At 34.1% G+C, this 15,993-nt stretch overlaps 1 protein-coding gene and 1 long non-coding RNA gene across 15 annotated transcripts in view; one reads left to right on the top strand and one right to left on the bottom strand.

Annotated features, from left to right (window-relative positions):
• Positions 1 to 10,837, bottom strand: part of LOC149805564 (spectrin beta chain-like) — a 196,609-nt gene extending 185,772 nt beyond the window's left edge. For 13 of the 14 annotated variants that reach the window (XM_089950176.1, XM_089950181.1, XM_089950183.1 and 10 more), the window contains exon 1: positions 10,685 to 10,836. The gene's annotated coding sequence lies outside the window, so the exon portion shown is untranslated. Of the gene's footprint in view, positions 1 to 10,684 lie in introns of all 14 variants that reach the window. The other variant, XM_089950191.1, reaches the window with a different exon arrangement.
• LOC149805563 (uncharacterized) overlaps positions 1 to 15,993 on the top strand; it is a 54,780-nt gene that overhangs the window by 36,221 nt on the left and 2,566 nt on the right. The window lies entirely within an intron of this gene.

The raw sequence follows: 15,993 nt of genomic DNA, 5'->3' as shown, positions 1-15,993 counted from the left end.
CCAGCTTTCAAGTAAATATTCTCTGCCCATTTCAAAACTTCATTATCTTTCCATTACTACCTCATGCTCTAGTTTGTATTATTTGATTGTACAAGAGTGTATTACTGCATAAAAAGATTGTTATTTCAATTTATCTCGCTTGAAGATTAATGAAAATATGTTTATTTTTTACAGCTTTAATCATTGCAGTTACAGGAGGTTGAAAGACGAGAAAAAACTTCTTAAGTTTTTTTATATTACTGAGTAAGACTATTGTATTTCTATTAATGTTCATTATATTTTTCATGAAATAACTCTAGTTAAATCTCGGAACGATTTTTTTCCCCTTCAAAATGCACAAATGTCATCCATGCTTGAACAGACAGGCACATGTACGAGTCTCGTTGATGATTATTTTAATTTTTCCTTGAACGGCTGGAATTTTTAGAGTATATTTTTGGAGAAATATCTATGTTAGACACACTATGCATGTATCGAACATCTGTGGTTCTCACCTATCTGCCTGTCTGTATGTCTGTCTGTATCATTTCATCTGGTGCCCTGGTATGTATATGCTTGAATGAATGTGTGTTTGCATACGTATAGTACATAAACATACTTCTGGTTAAAAACAAGTATATAATGGTGTTAAGATAGAAAGCGTGACTGATAGATAAAAACAAATATAAATATTTCTGAGTATCCATTTATTACTGAGTTGAAGAGCATGTTCTTACAAACAGTCTCTGTTTTAAATCATACTGTCTGCAACTTGACATCCGGTCACATAGATCAATATTGATTTAAAAAGTGAACCAAAGTAATAGAACGGAATCTGTGAATTAATTGGATCTTTTAAATTTACATATCTGATGCAAGGAAAGTTAAATAGAATTTGCTGGTGGCAATCAGAAATGTTGTCTAAAGACCCAAGCAAATTTCTGAGTTATTATGTCAGCATAAGCAAAGAAACACCATGCTGATTGCTATTGCATGTACCATCCGCTATCTGATGTTTCAAGTTTAAAGAAAACCAGCGAGGACTGTAAATAATTAAATATTAGACTGAATGAATGCATGGCTATATTTGACTGAACACAGTAAGAAAAAAATGTCTATGTAAGGAAATACTTCTTGATTGTTTAAAGATTGGAGAACCCCTCCCCTCCCACCAAAAAGAAAATAAAACAAGAAAACATCATTGGGCATGTTAATTAATCTGAATATTGAACAACATTTACACCCAAATATGAATAAATATTCCATCTGCATTAATTACACTCCTTTATCTTTATGATAGCTAATGAAATTATTGCTTTATTAAGTTCCTCTGAATACAGATATACTTTGTTCCATTTTAAAAAACTGTTCTGATTTAAAATATTCAGCATTACAGATCAGCTGACGTATCAAACTCATGTTATAATTTTCTTATCGAACTCATGTTATAACTTTCTTAACTCATGTTATAAACAAACTATTAGCCTTGAGAAAATAACTGAGAAAGAAGGATGTATTAGCGCATGATAAATGCAAATTGTTGAGATGATTTTCTTTAAAGTTATGCAGCCAAAAATGTGCAATAAATGTTTAAAATTGGAGAGCAAAGTTAAATGTTCCTACAAATGCATCTGAAATTATGGATAACGAATTTACATTATCTGGTATAATATATATATGGACAATGTATTTAATTTAATTATTTGGCGGCATTTAAGTATGGACAGTAAATGTTATTTAATTATCCAATATAATGTAAGTATGGACAACGAGTCTAATTATTTGATGTAAGGTCTATAATTATTCTCCTAGTATGAACAAAAGATGTTAGACACGTATAATTTATTCATTGGTTTAACCATAATGATCTTTAGGTTAAGTGCCTGGTGATTGCCATCAGTATGAGGTCACACTAATCTTAATTTGTCTGATACTCATTATCTGATTAATTAATCACAATCCATGCTACCAGACCCTCAGGATCAACCTTTAACTAAACAAGACTTTTGTCAAAATCAACATATGGTATCAGGATCTTTAATCTTGGTCTTCACACAGTAAATGCCTATGATATAGTATTACACTTTCTCCTTGGTCTGTTGATGAAATGGGCATTCACTGCCTAGTATTTGATTATTGCTTCTGTTAGCTAACTTTAACTAAAGGAATATGGAAAGATTAAATAATCAAACCAAAAGCAATTATTGTTGCATATTATATATGACTGACAGGTAATGGTGTGCCAAAAATTGCACATGGAAAGATTTTATACCCAAGTCAGTTTAGACACAGGATTAATAGTATCAGATTAACAAGGCAAACTGTAATCACATGAACTCAAGTATATAAAAATGGACATGTGTTTGGACAAGAGTAGCAAATATTTGAAAACTGATGTACAACAGCACACCATGAAAAGAAAGGAATTTGTACGATCATCTTTTATGTGCTATCTGAAACTGGGTTTGAAACTTTGAGTCCAGACACTTCCCCAGAGAAATGAGAGTCCAACATTTTTCTTACAGATGACTATGCTTAACAGTGTAATTGTGGACAGAAGGGCCATTCTTAACTTGCCAAATCTGCTAGTGTCCTGAAATTGTTTTTCTACAATTAAAGAAATAGTCTACCTTTTCTCCTACATTTTTTTGTTCCTCAACAGCCATCAAGTGATCTCTGTTCATTCTACGGTGCACCCCCACCCCCAAAAACAGAAGGTTCCCGAAACCTGTAGTTCTGAAACATTGTTTTCTTTTGCTCTGCAACAAACACATCATTAACATGAGTCAATTACAAGTTTCTGACCATTCTATGTCAAATTTAACGAACCTGTACCTTCATCAACATGTTTGCTGGTTATGGAAACCTTTGCCCCTAGTTCCTTTTCAGCTCCACTTTTCATTATTGAAGATATCATCTTTTAACAATTTTAAATTGTTAGCGCAACATGCTTTTCTCTTTCCTATTTAACATAAAAGACTTGCTTGCCACATGGCCATGTTCATTGTTTATACAAGTATAAATCACAAATAAATGGCACCTTTGTTTACCATCTTTGGCATCTATCGATTTTAATCAAGGTGATATTCTTAGCTGCAGTGTACCTTTGTGATTTGTATTGGATAACCAGAATATTTTCCAACTAGTCAAACCAAATACACTTTTTTAAAATAAAAATTAGTATATTCTGATTAAATTCCCACATGTCTGCTTAAGTTGACAAGGCCATTCAGCAGTGTGATTATGCTTGGTGAGTTGTGCCAGGTAATTTCTTGACAGTCTATAAAGAGCACTGACAGGTGTTAAAATTGGTTTGTCTGTTTTGTGCTAATCCACTTTAATTGACCTGCATGGCTTTTGTTACATGTTTAGGCTCTCATAAACTGTAATAAAGAAAAAGTGAAGACAATAAGCTTTGTAAAAAACAACAAGGAAATTTTAAAAAAAGAACTTGCAGTTTTAAGAATCAAATCCAAACATAATCCAAGAATTAAAAATTATTAGTCCTAGTAATATAACTGTGGACAAATTTCTGTCGATCTACGAAAAGCACATTAGTCTGGGCCACAGAACAATTAATTAGATTTATGGGGACAGGTGCTTGTTAAATCACTATACATACTGCAGATTTTATAATGTCTAGTTGGTAGAGGTAGAGATTTTTTTAAATTAAACATTTGTTTACTTAACTGCGAGACAGACTATTAGGGACATGGCTAACTTCGATTTCATAGCAGAACTGTCAAACTTGAAAAATTCCAGAAACTGGAAGTCGAAAACCTGGAAAACTTGACCTCAAATTTGGCGGCTAGTTATAAAAGGTGGTAAATATATTCCATCCTGATTGGTTAGGCTAAATAATGGACGTGTTTCCCACACAAAATTTCCCCCATTGAAAAATCTAATTAGTCTAAGCTTTGCCGCAAGAGTAAAGGTACAGGGAACTCAAGAGTCAATTTGGAAGAAATTCTCTCGTAAAACATGTCCAAGGGACCGGATGTCTGGAAGGTCAACAGACACAATTTTGGCCGTTTAAACGAACAACACCTGAAAGCACAAAAGGGGAAAATGGCTCTTCAGACCTCTTCCCAGACATACCTACACACTGACATATCTACAAGCTTACATAACCACCTACCCACACAAAGTTTGATGGCCAAATGGAGGCAAGACAGTAGGGAGGTCGGGAGAGAAAAAAGGCTGAAGGACAGAGAACAGCTACAGTGAAATTGGAGAAAACCAGAGATAAGCAGGTTATGCAAATGTACAAGGCAACAACTTTGAGTTGTCAGTCGATCGTATGATGAACTAATTCGATCAGTAAAACGGATCGGCTATTTTCTATAAATATATTTGTGTTTTGAAATTTGGTGAAAAATTTATTCCAAAAGAAGTGTATCTTCCTAATGTATTATATTATCATCATTGTTTATGTAATTGATTAAATTTTGATCTTTATGTATGGGGGCTTGAGTCATTCTGTTCAATATATCTGCTCAGATCTCTATTCTATCTACTCAATCTGGGCAATAACACAGAGGGTGATCATCTCCTAGATAACGACAACATAATAAAGCGGACACCTTGAAAGAAGCTACAATCCAAAAGCAACCTACACCCTTTACAAAGATTTTTTTAAACAATAATGTTCTAATGAATTTGAGTTAAGAGTCCCGACAAAAATCCAAACCGGAAGGTGATGAGGTATACCGTAGCTAATCTGGTGTTTGAACTTCGAATAAAATTTCAATGTTTTTGTCCAAGAATTCTGTGTGAGCACTTAAGTATTTCAAGAAAAAGAATTAATAATTCCATAAAATAAAATTTCAACTCAACTGGTCACAACAAAACACGTTTCAGTGTCAAAGGTAGAAATGCCCAACTGACTAAATTCTCTACAAAGGATAAATTAACTTGATGCAAAACAGATTCCTGGATGAGGGTCAACCCTCCGATAAAACCAGAATTTCGAGAACATCATAGAAGCTATTTACGTCTAAAGTCACGTAATCCCAGTCAGCCTCAATTCTACTCTTATCATTCACACATTAAGAATGAATAATAAAAAAAAGTTGTTTACTTGATTCTCAATCAAGGCCAGGAACTAGGTCAGCTTTTAGATACAAAGTTCTATTATTAGGTGCTTATGACTAAACGGTCAGGTAAAACTAATTTCTGGAAAACGTCGAATTCCAGTAAACAAAATTACATTACTTTAACATGTAATGAAATAATAAAAATTAAAAAAATTACGAAAAGACAATTAAATTAAATCAACACTTTGCATAAAAAAGGTGATTTTTCCATAGGTCAGGTAAAAAAAACAAAAAACAAGCATGCACACCATTTGAAGATGGGGATCCAGAAGTTAAAAACAAGGGTCTGGGATGCAGGGTCTGCATTTCTTAGAGCTCAAAGTGCATCAACTTGAAACACATTTTCCATAATTGAATTGATGGCGAGTTACATCTAGTATGTGTAATTAGGAAAAACTATATAAAACAAAACTGTGTTTAAAAATAATCATTACAGCTATATTGGGGGTAAATGCAGTAATTTACTCTGCAAACTGACAAATCTGCTTGGCAACCGGATTTTCATAACCTGTTGCCTACGGACAATCATGGATTTTCAAAATTTGTCACGCCCCAGTATATAATATGCAATTTAGATTATAGATTGTAACTCAATACAGCAGACGTGGACATGTGGCATGGGATTCAATGGCTAAAACAATTTGTGGAAGTCCACTAAATCTGTTGGATGTCCACTAAGCTCAGTCTTACCAATTCTAACAAGTAAGAGTTCAACGTTGTTTTTTCTGAGTTTATCGTGGTATAAACTGTCAGTTGCCGATTCACACAGCAAATAACGCCCAAAGGGCGTTATGTAAGCTGTGTGAGCTGGCAACTGACAGTTTATACCACAATAAACTCAGAAAAAACGTTAAACTCTTATAATTGAAATTTCAGTTATTCATTATGTTATTTTGTGTGCATCATTAAAAAATAGAAATCTTAAATGAGCGTAGTAATACATGTTTGGGGGTTTTCTGTTACGTAGCTATATATAGCACTTGGGATTGTCCTGCTTGATCGTAATAACGTCATCATAATACCAGTCCTTCAACCAATGGAAGCCAAATTTATTCAATTATTTTTAAAAACAAATTAAGAATGTTGTTTTCCTTTAATGCTTACTTCGTGTCTGCCTTAACTGGCAGTGTTTATCTTACGCTGTACACATGACTCTATTTATAGAAGTGGAAAAGTAGTTCTCCTTACGGTTCATACAGAAATGAACGCAATTCATTTTGATCACGTGGTAACATTCTGACCAATGGAAATGTTACTTTCCTGTACCAGCTACTGCCATTGCAATTATGACCTTTATAAGGCACTCAATATTCAACCAGATTTCACTAAGCTGTAATAAAATGTTAAGTACTGTTTTATCAACTTAGAAAACATCCATTTATAAAGTTCAGAATAATGACATCATACGTTAGTAATCTGTCTAGCTACACAGCAGGGGCCCCGAGTGGCATAGTGGTCTAAATCGCTCTCCATTACGGATCACTGCCATCTCACCTCTGTCTGTTTAGGTTCGAGTCTCAGATTCGGCCAATGTGGGTATGTTAAAAAGCTTGCCGGTAGCTTCTCGAGGGTCGGTGGTTCTTTCCAGGGATTTCCCGGATTCTTCCTCCACCATTAACACTGGCCACCATGTATAGCCTATCGTGTGCTGAAAAATGTTGTTAAACCTGACAACAACAACAAAGCTACACAGCATATCCCTTTGTATTGACTACATTTACCTGTTAGCATATGTACGTGCCCAGTGCTGCAGTGCTAAGTAAAGGAGATAACACAATAACGAAGTCAGGTTATGCATATTACTCAGATGTGGGGGGGGGGACGATGGTGAGTAAAAAAGGTGACTTGCAAAAAAGAAAGGAAATGCTGCTCCCACAGCACTACACCCTGTACATGCCATAATACACATATTTTGGTGCATCATGTGGTTACTTAGATGTTTCACACAATTTTAAATGACGCCTTTTAACAAATTACTCTAAGTATAAAAATAACAACAAAAAAACGCCCTTGTCACATATGCATGACCCATTTATGTAAGATGTTGATCATTTATTGCATTTGTCCTTTAGCTAAAATTAAAAGTTCATATTAACAGCTTCATGAAATTTATCAAAGCAGTGAATTATCAGAGACGTGTGCAGCAATATTAATTTTTTTAACTTAAGATGAACTTTAGGACCAATAATTACCACCAACAGGGATTACAAATAAACACTTTATGATTAATAGTGTATATGCATTAAGCACAAAGGATAAAATTTATTCAGTAAGAATACTGTGGTATCATAATATAAAAAAAAAGATGAGCAACAAAGCTAGAAAATGGCATTGATTATCGAGTTAAGTGCGAAGTGACTTTCTGATCTTTTTTGCAGAATGGTATCCCTTTGCTATTTATGACCATGTTCGTAACAATACACCAAAACAAACTTAAATTTTTATTTTTCAGTAATAAATTAATAGAATAACAGGACTTTCCTTATCAGTCGAGAGCCAGGTGATTTACTTATACTTTACAACTGGCTACTTTAAAATAAGAAAACCTGTATCAATCATGGGGGAGGTCCCCCAAACTTCCAACCTACTTGGCAACTCACTCATCTTTAAATCTGATGTAAGGCCCCGGATTAATAAAGAATGGAAAAATGAACTATTTCTTTCAAATATTTAGTTTAAACCATATTTATTTGAGAAACTATATCAAATGCAATTACAAACATGAATTTGGACACTTCAGTAGAAAGCATAAGCTTATCAGCACTGTCTCCCCAAGAACAACAAAAGAATGGTACAATGGTTATACAAAAAATGTGAATAAACTTATATACAAAGCATGACAATGAATTAGAACAAGTTAATTGTGATTCAAAATGTTGTAAGTCTAGTCGATTGATTAAATCTCTTGTCATCCTAATAAATAAATATAATTTTGCACAGTTAAAAATATTTGTTATTTGCTATAGTTAACATAGGTTTACCAAAAAATAATGTTTCAAATGTCAGAGTAAAAAGGAATATGTATATAATTTGTTCTCTAAGATTTTAATATTTGGAACAGTCTAGAAGGAAGTGTTTTGCATTCTCAATTTCATCATTAGATACATGATTCACATATAAATTGTAATCGTCGTTATATAAATTGTACTATAAACATACATGATTTGTATATAAATTGTAATTTAAGTTACTACAATTTGTTCTTAGCCCAGCATGCATAATCTGAGACATTCTATTACCAGCGCAGTAGTAACATGGAGTGGTTCTTTTATCGTGTTTCATACTGGCTTTAAACTGATGTCTGGAAGGGTTGTTTCTTACCTGAACAAGTAACAAGTTCCATATTCAAATTATAGATGTTAGAAATTAATTATAGAACAAGGTCACTCTATACACTGGAGGTTGAAGATCATATGAAGATCAAATAGAGTAGGTCTCATGTTCTATAAATATGAGAAATTTAGAATTTAAATGCAAAAGGACTGCTCATCCCAAAGCGCGTTTTGAGTGTTTATCTAGCTTTAACACTTCGAGTCATATCACTATTATCGCAGTGCAGAAGTTTATAGTGATGTCTAGCTCTGAGGAATAATGTAGCAGACATGTTGGATGTCCCACTCAGTCACATTATCCTGACACCAGGCCAACCAGTCCTAACCCTAACTTCATAATGCTCAGCACCAACTAAGGCAGCTGCTATTACCATTTTTATAAGTCTTTGGTACGACTCAGCTGGGGTTTGAACCAACAACCTCTTACATCTGAGGCAGATGCGCTAAGGCCACTGGAGCAGTCTCACAGTGTAATACCATGGAAATGGTGTCACACTAATCTTTCTAATATTCCATTCACACTGATTTGTTCCAGATTACTTGGGAACTACTGTCCTGCAATAATGCTATCATCATGGATGGATTGTTAGAATCTTTTCTTTTCAACAAGATACGAGTTAAACAAATATTAAAAATGTCATTTAAAAAATGGACAGATATTTATATTGCACCCCCACCTACTAGTCCTACAATCTAAGATATAGCACATGTTGCTTTTGTTTAAGTGCTATGTCTTACTATCAAAATAACGGCCTTGTATAGTGTGTTCAAAGTTTCAGGAATATCTCACACATTGGCAACATATATCGACACTCTTCCACTAATTTATGTGAAATTAATATACTTACTGTGCTGTCTTTATCCTGGCGGAATGAAAATATAACACTAGCAAATGGACACATTCTCATGTTCTGCTGACATACATTTGAATTTGTTGCAATGTGACTGTAGTCGAGGTATGCTGAAGTATGTTTCAGTAGGTCCATGTGGTAGATATGTTTCTTGAACGAAATGAAACCTTACTTTACAGTTCCAATAGGCATAATATATTTTTATTCGTTTCATTAAAGAATATTTCAACTTAACCCAATTTCGACATTCCGACATTCATCGCTTTCCAGTCAAATGAAATGTAGGCCAATGAAACTTTAAAACAGGTCCATATCTTTTGTGAGAATTTGAATTTATTAGAGAAAAGACATCAGAGTAAGTAAAGTCTGACTAAAACATTATGACATTACTTTGTAGAAAAGTGCCATTATTTTAGTTGCCAGTTGTGTGAAATATTTCTGAAAATGTGACTTTCGTTACGATGTTAGTCGACATCAAAACAAACTACACAGCGCTGTTAGTTAGGCAGTAACACCCTGATGCCCAAAACATAAATATCAGCATCAAGGTCTTACCTGTAGGACTACCCCACCTACCAAATGACTACCATGCCAACCTTGGCATTGTGTGTGGGATATTTTCCCACTTCAGATATCCTGACACTTTCTTACTAAAGTAATAGAATTTCAAAGGCCTTTGCCGAATAAAACAGTGTGTCCTACAAGGTTGGGATACATGCATGCAAGGTTACCTATTTCAGTGTCCTAATTTGTATGCTTTCGGTTATTATGTACACAAAAATATGAAAACTTTGTAGATGAAAATAATAACCGTAACATAAATTATGCCGCTAGCTAATAGCAGAGCCCATTTGATTGACAGATTCTGATTACTGGTTTGTCTGGTTGGTTTATTTCGTGGTTTTTTTTTTTCTTCGTTTTTTGGTGTAGTTTAATTTATTTTTCATTTAAGACAGACTCGACTGCACAAACCACATACTAATTTCACTAAGAATTTAAGAAATATGTATGTTACCTAAATACTGATCAGAGACGAAGAATATATTTAGATTACTCGAGCAAAATGCGTGCATGTATGCATGCTAAATCGATAAATTATGTGGTTTATATCATGCAACGGTAACTCAATTTTCCAAACAAGGTTATCAACAAGTCTACGTTTTGTTTTGTGTTTTTTAACTCAGAGATGAATCCACTCACTTAAAAATATAAGACACACGAGATAATCTTCGCACCTAATGCAAACTTTTGGTCGGGGAGGGTCCAGCGGAATTTCAACTGTTGCTCACTTAAGTTATTACTCACTCCTGATGATTATGGAACCGCCATGTTGGTTCAACCTGCCTGATATTTTTTAAGGTACTTCCACGCATGCATGGTGATTAATTCCGTCAATAAAACACTAATACATTTCGCAGCAACTTACCTGCCCACTTGAATCGTGTATATACCCCGACTTTAATTCACACTCGGCGGATAGATCTCTAAATATCTATGCATACAGGTGATAATACCGGCTTTGGCTGCGGAAGATTGCGGGAACCCGACGCGTACATACCGTTTTTTGCCAATCTAAAAATAGAATCATATAATTCGTCCAGTAGCTACTAATCGAATGAACTGAATTAACTTAATATATTACTTAATTTCTATTTTAATTGATGAAATATGCCAATTGCATTTATTTATAAGCAAACTATACATGCACATGGACTATTTAATATGGCGCACGTTGTACCAATACGTCGTCTACTACCGCGGAAGAATAAAATGATGTAATGATATTATGGGATAGCCATTCAACATTTGTTGATATAGTCGAACATCGTTTTACCCTCCGGTATTTTGACCTTTTACAGATTGTTTACCTACGCGTAATCAAGATATGTATATATAAGTCCCTGGCATAACCACACTTAGTTTAGTTATTGGTAAATATAGGAATAGCAGTCTTTATATAATATACATGTCTTAGATCTTATATTTGTTTATTCTGAAATGGAGATTAGATACTGATGATGTGATTATAATAGAATAACGATAGACGATGTAAATATTTACAATTTTTTGATAAAATAAATGCGATTTTCATCAAAATGCTGTCAGCTTCGAAGCATATCTACATACTTTCTTAATTCTAATAGTCGTAAAATGTTTTGATAAATAACTTCATACACATAACAAATCCACCTGAAAGCCTAAAATCACATACAAATTCAAAAAAAAATTATCAGCTCAAAATATACATAATTATAATGGAGCTCTTTTTTATACGAAGTCATCTATAAATATATATATATATATATATATATATATATATATATATATATATATATATATATATATATATATATATATATATATATATGTATGTATGTATGTATGTATGTATGTATGTATGTACACACACTCACACACACACGCGCGCATGAGCCGTCTCCTGACTGTTCCTGCTAATTGTTTAGAAGCAATGGTTATATTAGCCTAAAAATGGCCATACTTCATTTTTTTTCAGCCAAAATGTACTCTTTTTATCGGAACAAGATTCAACTGCAACCCACCCCCAACCCACACCCACCAATAAAATATAGCATTGCTTCTTTTGTGTTTTTTTTTTTTTTTTTTTGTTTGCTGTTGCCCATTTACCCTCCATTCCCCATTCAAACTTCCAAACCATCAAATGATATTAGAGCGACAAGAATGGGCGGAGTGGGTAAATGTCAAACTCGGTTGTATCTTTCCAATACCAGTAATATGTAACATAGTAAAGTGTATTTGCTTTTTAAGTCTCTTTTTGTAAGAATGCGGAGTCTATGATATTATCTACATTCTATCCCACGTTATCACTTATTAAAGTGTTGAATGTCAGTGCTCCACTTACAATGAATTCTTTCCTTAACTATCTATTGTCTGTGTTATTTTGAGAAAACAACGGTAAAGAGGCGAAACAGATGCGAAGCCACGCATAAATTCACCGAATTAGGTACGCATTTATCTACGTGAACTAATTTTCTATCTCAGTAGATGATGCTCCATATCAAAACAAAGTTGTATCAAACTGCCTTGAAGATATTGCCAGTGTCCAAATGATCGACATGATTTGATAAAATTTCCATGCTGCCACCTAATAATAAACGCACACACACACACACACACACACACAGAGGGTGGGGTGGGCAAATGGAGATGGACATATAACTGAATACACATATACTTTACTAGAATGTCCTGGAAATAATGTTACTAACAATCTTGCACATATAAGCTCAAGCTCAAGCTCTCTCTCTCTCATATATATATATATATATATATATATATATATAGAGAGAGAGAGAGAGAGAGAGAGAGAGAGAGAGAGAGAGAGAGAGAACATATTAACGTAAAAATACAGAAAGCATATAGCATATTTACTTTATCAATTTTTTTTTATTCAAATCATCGTCACTAGTAATAGTAGTAGTAGCAGCAGTAGTAGTAGTAATAGTAGTAATAGTCCAATCGACTTTCTAGATAATGAATTGTCACAAGGCTTGATGTAATAACTTCACACAGTGTAAGAAGTATCATATTAACTGCTATATTTAGTACAATTTTGTTACACTAAGCGTCGTAATCGATACCTGTAGAATCTTTTTGACACTTGGAATTCCGATCATTACCTTTGCATTATTTTATTAAATCAAGCGTTGCAGTCGCTGTGTTTAGTATTGCTTTGTTACAATACGCCTTTGCAGTCACAACGTTCAGATTTTGTTACATTTAACCTTTTCATCACTAAGTTTAGTATCTTGTTATATTAAACCCTGCAGTCACAACGTTAAGATTTTGTTACATTAAGCCTTGCAGTCACAACGTTTAGTATCATTTTCATACATTAAGTGTTGCCATCGACAATTTTTTATTGCTTAGTTACTTCAAGTATTGCAATATTGCAGTCGCTACGTTTAGTTTTATTTTGTTGCGTTCCGTATTGCATTTGATACGTTTAGTTTTATTTTTTCGCATCAGTAAAGCAATCGCACGTCTAATACTATTTTGTTGCGTTACGTATTACAGTCGCTACGTATACTATTATTTTGTTGCGTTACGTTTTGCATTTGCTACGTTTAGTATTATTTTGTTGCGTTACGTATTGCAATCGCTAGGTATTGTATTATTTTGTTTGCATCAAGCACTGTAATCGCTACGTCTAGTGCTACTTTGTATTTGTTGCGTTGCGTATTGTAATCGCTACGTCTGTATTATTTTGTTGTATTAAGTATTGCATTCGTTACGTCTAGTATTATTTAGTTGCGTTACGTATTGCAATCGCTACGTCTAGTCTTATTTTGTTGCGTTACGTATATCAATCAATACATATAGTATTATTTTGTTGCGTTAAATATTGCTATCGCTACGTCTAGTATTATTTTGTTGCGTTACGTATTGCAATCGTTACTAGTATTTTTTTTTGTTGCATTAAGTATTGCAATCGCTACGTTTAGTATCTTTATGATGCGTTACGTATTGCAATCGCTATGTCTAGTATTATTTTGTTGCATTAAATATTGTAATCGCCACGTCTAGTGTTATTTTTTGCGTTACGTATTGCAATCGCTACGTCTATTATTATGTTGTTGTATTAAAGTATTGCAATCGCTAGGTCTAGTGTTGTTTTTATTTTGCATTAATCGCTGTGTTTAAGCATGTAAATTTATTATGCTAATTGTACTGATACTCTCTATAAATCGTATTAGGTGTGAATGCATTGCTTTCTCACTCTATTTAAAAACAAAGGAACATAACTTTAGAAGAATATAAAGGATAAATATAATATGTGTCATTAGTAGGAGAGAACATGTATGTTGGTCCTTAACGATTTCCGTCAGTACTTTTGACGGTGGGTCGGACGGTATATAGATACATGATTTAAATAAGTGAATTGTACCTAGTTTGCCGCTTAACCTGATATTTAGTCTTGACAAACCTTTTGATATGGAATGGAATGCAGCTTTATTCTCATCTCTTTTGTCAGATCAAAACAGATCTTTTCAGAATTGTTATTGTTGTGGGGTTTAACGCCATTTTTCAGCACACGATAGGATATATATGGCGGCCAGTATTAATGATGGAGGAAGAACCCGGGAAAACACCGGAAAGAACCACCGACCCACGAGAAGCTACTGGCAAGCTTTCTCACATATCCACATTGGCCGAATCCGAGACTTGAACCCACGCAGACAGAGGTGAGATGGCAGTGATCCGTAACGGAGAGCGCTTTAGACCACTCGGCTACTCGGGGCCCCTTTTCAGAATTGTACAGAAGTATGAAACCCCAACCCCAACCCCAACCCCAGTTATGTACATTTTGTAATGGTGTGTCGTCGGGAAGGATGATTGAAGGGGGTGGGGATGGGGGATGCACGGGTTTTAACTCTTTGTCCATCAGCGTGGGAAATATAGGATACGTGCCATAAACCAGAATGGCTGTAGTAGACGACATTAGATAAAATGCAATAAAGTTTTAATTATTCTGCTGAAGAGTATGTGTGTATGTGCGTGTGTGTGTGTGCGGTTAACAACGAAATCTGTGAATCTATTGAAACTGATAATCCTTCAAATTAAAGGTTGTTTTTATAATTAAGCGTTAGAAAAAAATAACTTGCATACCAATGCTTATTGTCTGTACTACAATGTGCAGTTGCTACGTGCAGTGTCATAATTTCGTAACGTTTGCAATGTTCAATGTAGTTCGAGTTTCCACTGACTTTATTTCCCTGTCTTGTGTAATATTTAGATTGTTAAGCTGGCGTATGTGTCCACACATTTGAGCTTAGATATTTGGACAGTTATGTTAGCATACGAGGGGCTCGCTGTGAAATGTCCTCTCCTCTCAATTTAAGCGTCCAAACATTTAAGACGCAAACGGAAATGTGAAATGTCAGTAAAATCCGACTACATTTAATGTAATACAGTTACATAAAGTGACGTACTTTTAACTTTTTTATAATCGGGGTGGGGTGGGGTCAAAGCATATAAGCAATTTAATATTCGTGTTAAATTAAAGACAAAAAGGTGACGAACGTCAGACCATTTCCTACACATCATATAGTACAGAAAAATATTTAGACAAGAAAAACAAAGAAGCAAAGAGAGATAGATCATTTACCTGCGTTGTCCAGATGCAAAGTAACTATACAAATCGTGGATGGTTTGGTAAACGTAGAAAATCCTTGTATGAAAATACATAAATGAAAATTAAATGTAGAGTCGAAATGGAGCATAATACAAAATAATGACAGTTTGGTACACGAGAATGACAGTTTGGTACAAAATAATGACAGTTTGGTACACGAGAATGACAGTTTGGTACAAAATAATGACAGTTTGGTACACGAGAATGACAGTTTGGTACAAAATAATGACAGTTTAGTAGTATCAGAAACTTCACAGTTTGAAAGTATTAGGATGTATAATGTACATTCTTGTAATATACAATATTTTCTAATGCCTTAACAAAATAAAGACATTTAAAGAGATACGTGTAATCGAAATCATGAAAATATATAATGCACATGAGAAAGATGTTCTATTAGCATTCTGCAAGTTGAAGAAGGGACACTATTATATATGTAATCTGTAATTTAAACATCTGAATCACTATAGGTACATGCTAGGCAGTAATAAAGTAAGCTGATGCTTGTTTACGACTTCTGTGTTTAACAAATTTTCTCGCACATGTACGTTTTGTCTGTA

Source organism: Sinohyriopsis cumingii, chromosome 2 (assembly GCF_028554795.1).
Source record: "Sinohyriopsis cumingii isolate HCF-2022 chromosome 2, ASM2855479v2, whole genome shotgun sequence".
Classification (NCBI taxonomy): Eukaryota; Metazoa; Mollusca; class Bivalvia; order Unionida; family Unionidae; genus Sinohyriopsis; species Sinohyriopsis cumingii.
This window is presented reverse-complemented; position numbering and strand designations above follow the sequence as displayed.